Genomic DNA, 6,368 nt, shown 5'->3' with positions numbered 1-6,368 from the left:
AAGTTTATAGTTTAGTGGAAAGAATCAGGAATTTAAGCAACTGCTTTGGGACCTGACTCTGATGTTGTATTTATTTTTAACCTGCTTAACATCCAACCCCACTCCCTTGGACAATAGAACTCTGTCTTTTCTTTGGACACCATATAAACGCCTGGTCAGCTGACCTAGGTCTGGCTATCTGGCATAGTCCATGACTCTGCCCACAGTGACTCAATCAGTAATGGGCATTAGGGTCAACTCTGGGGCTGCAGACTTTAAAAACAGTTCCAGTACTTCTGCAGGGGTCACCCAACTAGAGAAACATAAGCCTGGGGTTTCCTTGAGTTGAGAGAATGCTAAGACTAGTTGTGAAAGTTGGTAGCAATAAAATTCTTTGATTTTACTCATTCATTCAACCAGAATTCAGTGCCCCCACCCAAGCTGCAAGACTGGGGAAAAGGAGATGAAGAAGACACGGCCCCTCCTTTTGAGGTCAGTCTAAAGAGGACAAATGAATAAATAATCACAACACAGCCTAGCCATACTAGGAGTCACCAGAGAGACACCACCTCAGCCTGAAGGTATTAGTTTTCTGTTTTTAAGTATGCGATAATTATACACAGAAAAATTAGAAGACCCAAGAAAGCTTTTTAAAAACTCCATAGTTTCAACACTCAGCTATGATCACAGTTAAAATACTTTCATCTGTAACCTCCCATGCTTTTTCTGTGTGTATAAACTTAAAAACAAAACAAAACAAAACAAAAAACAACCCTAAATGCAATGTAATATATTGGGTTGGATCCTGGAACAGAAAGAAAGGACATTAGTGGAAAAACTGGTGAAAACCAAATAAAGTCAGAGTCTAATAATGTACCCACGTTTGTTACACGGTTATGTAAGATGTTAACATTTGGAGAAGCTAGGTGAAGTGTATGCAGAAACTCTCTGTACTATCTTTGGAATCTTCCTGTAAACTTAAAATTATTACAAATCAAACGTTTACTTTAAAAAATGGACCCATTCTCTATTGTTTAATAGATTTTGTTTATTCACTCAATAGTTTATCATGAAATTTTTTTGTCTTGGAATGATATGATAGCATTCTATTTCATCCCTTGAATGAATCATAGCCTATCCCCCCTATTGTTGGAAATTTAGGTTGTTTCCAATTCTTACCCTGTCATACAAATGCTGTGAACACTTAGTCATTTCCTTCGGATATTTAACAAAGTGGAATTGCTGAGGTGGAGCTGCCAGCTAGGGAACACATGCCGAGCACCACGGGCTCTAACACTATTCACAAGGGTCTGATATACATAAACTTGATCGGCCAACCACAAGGGGGAGGCACCGCTCTCATTCCTTTAGGGCAATTTTCAAAGGTTTTCAAAGGATGAGCCAACAAATTCTCAGCACTCTTTCAGCCCAGTCCAGCACCTCCCTGGTGCCCCTGCCGTGGACGCACACAGACCTCTCTTGCTCTTTTGCACTCCTTCTCATTCTGGCTTCCAGGAGGGCAGTTCCTGCAGGCAGCCAACAGGTGGTCCGTGGAATAAAGGCAGGTACCAGAGGTGGTTTCGGCAAACACTCCAGTGTCAAGCAGCCTTTCCTGGTTTGGTGTGGTAGCCATGGGGGGTGGAGGTAGCACTGGGGAGTAGGAAAGGGTTAAGACAGACATTCTGAAATATACCTGGTGGCTATGGTAACGTCCTTTTATCCTCAGCAAGTGGCCACGGGAAAGGAGAAAAAAAGGGTCATTTATTGGGCAGCTGCTATATTTCACATTGACTCTGCCCACCCATAGACAAGTGCTATGATCCTCATTTTACAGTAAGTTTGTTGAGGCTTCACAACGAAGTGTCTCCCCAAGGCACACAGGGGAGCTACAGTCAGTGCCAAGATCTAACAACAGGTCATCTTCGTCACCCCCAACCCAGGCCCACAACCACTAGGCACATGAATGAACACTGAGCTACAGTAAGACAGGGGTTTCTCCCTCTTCTGAGGGACTGCTGTGTCCCACAGCAAAGAATCACACAATTCACGGTCAAAGCACCCATGCGGAGAGTTTGGGGGAAGCAGAAAGAAGGGTGGCCTGTGGTTGAGCTTCAGTGGGCCCTCAAGCCTACATGTACATGCCCCTGTGCTCTTCTGTGTTCCTGACATTACTTTTACAAAAAACAATATTTATTATTTATTTGGCTGTGCTGGGTCTTAGTTGCAGCATGCAGAATCTTTGATATACATCTCGGCATGTGGGATCTTGAGCTGTGGCATACAAACTCTTAGTTGCAGCATGTGGGATCTAGCTCCCTGACCAGGGATGGAACCTGGGTCCCCTGCACTGGGAGTGCAGTGTCTTAGCCACTGGACCACCAGGGAAATCCCTCGACATTACTCTTGAGCTGAAAACCTTCTCTTCCCTGTGCGTGGTTTCAAGCATATTTCTAACCAGTTGCAGATTTCCCAAGAATTCTAGAGGCTCACTAGGTAAAAGCTGCCAGTAAGTGCCAGCGGCCTCTGTACCTCCCCTTGGGCCATGACCCCTGTCTGCAGTGCCCATCCTCCCTCCACAGACCCACCCCGACCCACCTCCTCCATGAAGCTACCCGCTTCTCTGCAGTCTGACTTCCTGCACCACATAATTAGCACTTCTTCCACATCCCATTTCTTTTCCAAAACAGACTCAAGGCAGTTTACAACACACATGGGGGCACAGAACACTAAAATTACAAAAGCAGAGTTTGGGTGAGGTGGAGTAAGAATCTCATTAAGAAACAGTGGCAGAGGAAAGCATAGCAAGTGAACATTAGGGGAGCTTTCTTACATCGGGCAAAAAGGAAACAGTAGAAAATGAAGCATTCCTTTATCTAACTGAAGAGTGCAGACCAGCTAAGTAGGAAGCAAAAGGATCTCCTAGCTCCAAGCTCAGAGAGGTTTGCCCCCAAAGTCTTTATCTAAGGGACCCCATACAGAGTAGTCATTTGCTATGCAGCAATGTTACCCTCAAAGTGCAGCTCTATTTAGCCTAAGTTACCAGCATAGGGTGGGGGGCCTAAGTCTTGTCTTGCCTTTGCTCTCTGACACCTGTCTTTCTCCTCCCTTCTGCTCTTTGCTTGGGGGCACCTCATCCAGACTGGGTACTTGGAAGGGGCCTTCTGTAAGGCAGCTCACCATCGCAGTGCCCTGGATGATTCCAAACACAGAGCCACCACATTCCCAAGACATCAGCAGGGCAATGCTCCCTCTGGGGTGTGAGAGCCATGAGACGTGCGAAGCTGCAGCCAGAGAGGAAAGACTGCGAGGCAGAACCTCCTGTTGCCACCCTTCCCAGAAGCAGGGGTTATTCCAAGAGCTTTGCAAATCCAACACATTAGCACCTTCATGCCCATAACAAGGAAGCAAGCAAGAAAAACAACACAGAAAACAACTTTACCCTGAGGTGGCACTCCTGACCCAGGCCCTTCGCTGGGACAGAGCAAACCTACTTAGCTTTCTTCTCTGTTCATCCAGGCTTCTCTGTATCACAGGTGCCTTCAGAATCTGTCTTCCAGAAAAATGTCAAAGCAATTGGCACAATGGTGTTGCATGGAGTCACAGACCAGGCTTAGCCATTCATAGGTATATGAGCCTCAAAATGCATACATATGAGATAATGATAGTACTTACTTCCACATGGTCATTGAGAATAAATGAGATAATATATGCAGAACCTACCAAACAATAAGCATGAAATGTTAATCTACTATTAATTATGAATATACAAAAATACAGAATTCTGCATACAATTTCAGGCATCCATAGACTTCTAGGAGATCTTCAGGTTAAGAATTCTTGCAAATTAAATGTCCATCAATGGATGACTAGATAAAAAGGATGTGGTACACATACATAATGGAATACGACTCAGACATAAAAAGAATGAAATAACGCCATTTGCAGCAACATGGATGCCACTAGATTATCATAATAAGTAAAGCAGGAAAGAGAAAGACAAATACCTTATGAAATCATTTATGTGTGGAATCTAAAACATGGCACAAACGAAGCTATCTACAGAACAGAAACAGACACACAAACACAGAGATCAGACTTGTGGTTGCCAAGATGGGGAGAGGGTGGGGAAGGAAGGCCGGGGAGTTTGGGATTAGCAGATGTAAACTATCATATATAGGATGGATAAACAACAAGGTGTTACTCGATAGTACAGGGAATTATCCAATCTCCTGGGATAAACCATAACAGAAAAGAATATTAAAAAGAGAATGTGTATATATGTGTGTGTGTGTGTATATATATATATATATAAATATATATATAAACAGCCATTTTGTTGTATAGCAGAGATTGGCACATTGTAAGTCAACTACACTTGTTTTAAAAAAGAAAAAAACAGAAGAATCTTTAGCCTAGCCTGGCTACTGACTCAGGAAAACAGCTCTTGCCCACACCCACATTTTCACTGAGCTCCATCAGCACACACTGAGCGCCTGCTGCATGCCCACACAAAGTCTTGCTCACCAGTGTCGTCAGCACATCTGAGGGGTGGAGATCATTCCCATTCAACGGCTAAGGTGCAATGATTTGCTGGAAGGCTGATGGTGGAGGAGCTGCTGCTGAAACCTGTCATTTCTGACTCATGTAGCTTCTTCCTGAGAAAAGGCTGGTTAGGCTTCCAGAGGACCGAGCCTGCTCTTCACCCCGCTCCGTCCTGTCTGTGACATTTCGTGCACATGAGATCCTAAACACATACCTTGGGTCCTCAGACTGTCAATGATTTACCCCAAACTGGCTCTGGCGGTGTGGGGCGTCCACGAAGAAGAATCCATCTGGAAGGGCCCTTTCTGCTACAGTGGCACTGCATCACTGGATCACTTCAGCAGCAAGGTGTCAGAGACTGTGTGAGTCCTGACTCTGCTTACGGTGCCCTCAGGAATGTGACCACTGCTGAGGCCTGGTCTCCTTCCCTGAGACAGAAGACAGCACTGACCACCTCCGGGGCTTTGCAGGGGCCGGGGAGAGGTCAAGCAAGGTCGTGGGTGTGGGGCTGCTGCACAGCACCTGACGTGTCAGTCTTCCTCATCCAATCTCGGTTTCCAGAGAGGAGGCCAAGCCCAAAGGAGCGAGCAAGAGCTCACCTGGTCTTCTTCCAGTTTATTCTTTCCACTCATACCACGTATCCTCCCAGGCTGCTCTGACAAAGATTTCCCTCAGTTTGTTGCATGACGATCAAGGAACAGAAGAAAAATTTTCATGGGGTATTTAAATACTTTGGGGGATGAAAAGATCAAGGCAGATAAATCACGTGAGAATGACCCTGCAGAGGTGCGGGACGTGGTAGAGCAGGAGAGGGAGGAGTTGGAAGAGGGAGCAGGAATTCAGACACCAGAAACAGGCCTGCCTCTCTCCAGAGTAAGAACACCTGCCTGGAGCAGGAAGGTGCTTCCAGCTCAGCTCCATCTGCTTTCAGCAATAGCAGTCACTCTCAGAAACCCCAGTGCAAAGGCAGCCCATTCAAAGAGCACGAGAGCTTCAGTTTGGACAAATGATTTAAGCTCGTTTTTGCAGGGGAAGAGATGGATTTACAAAGAAGCAACCAAGGGTATTAAAGAGGCAGCTGAAAAGGCAGCCAAAAATCTGGCTTAGGGATTAGAAGCACTGGCTTTCTAGGCTGTGGACAACTGTTTGCTTAACAATCATCCACCCTGGCAGGAAACAGGTTATTTTTCTATGTATCCTCGGATTCAGCTAGCATTTATCCAGTCTGTTGTGTGCCAGGTACCAAGTAGAAACCTTCTCCTTATAAACTTCATTAACTGCCAAATGAGTCTGAGAAGGTAGCATCACCAGCCTCTTATTAAAAATTATTTATCAACTTTTGGCTGCGCTGGGTCTTGGTTGCTGCCCGTAGGCTTTCTTCAGTTGCGGAGAGCACAGGCCACTCTCTAGTTGTGTTGCGCTAGCTTCTCACTGTGGTGGCTTCTCTTGTCAAGGAGCACAGGTTCTAGGGCACGTGGCCTTCAGCAGTTGCTGCATGTGGGCTCAACAGTTGCACCTTGCAGGCTTCAGAGCACAGGCTCAGTAGCTGTGGTACATGGGTCCAGGTGCCCCACGGCATGTGGGATCTTCCCAGACCCGGGATCGAACCAGTGTCCTCTGCAGTGGCAGGTAAGAGTCTTAACCACTGGACCACCACTAGTCTCTTTCTCACACAAGGAAGCAGGAGCAAATGATTGGCTGGGATTTGTTGTACATCCCTGAACCCAAAGCACAGCACTGTCTCCATTGGCCCAAGCTGCCTTGTCCTTGGGCTCAAGAAAATCCTGCAGATGAGCTGAAGGCCAAGAGGGAGCAGACTCTTCTTATGAACACACTCTTGGACCTTT

The 6,368-nt window shown here is 45.9% G+C and overlaps 1 long non-coding RNA gene across 1 annotated transcript; it reads right to left on the bottom strand.

The window, feature by feature from the left end:
- Positions 1-1,005: 1,005 nt before the first annotated feature.
- Positions 1,006-3,899, bottom strand: LOC113877027. Its single transcript, XR_003506668.1, has 2 exons — positions 2,575-3,899; positions 1,006-1,629 (listed from the first exon to the last, which is right to left on the bottom strand). It is a non-coding gene; the product is annotated as an uncharacterized LOC113877027 (long non-coding RNA).
- Positions 3,900-6,368: the final 2,469 nt, after the last annotated feature.

The sequence above is a fragment of the Bos indicus x Bos taurus genome, chromosome 2 (genome assembly GCF_003369695.1).
Source record: "Bos indicus x Bos taurus breed Angus x Brahman F1 hybrid chromosome 2, Bos_hybrid_MaternalHap_v2.0, whole genome shotgun sequence".
Lineage (NCBI taxonomy): Eukaryota > Metazoa > Chordata > Mammalia > Artiodactyla > Bovidae > Bos > Bos indicus x Bos taurus.
The sequence above is the reverse complement of the archived record's forward strand: the minus strand, read 5'-3'. Positions and strand labels throughout refer to the sequence as shown.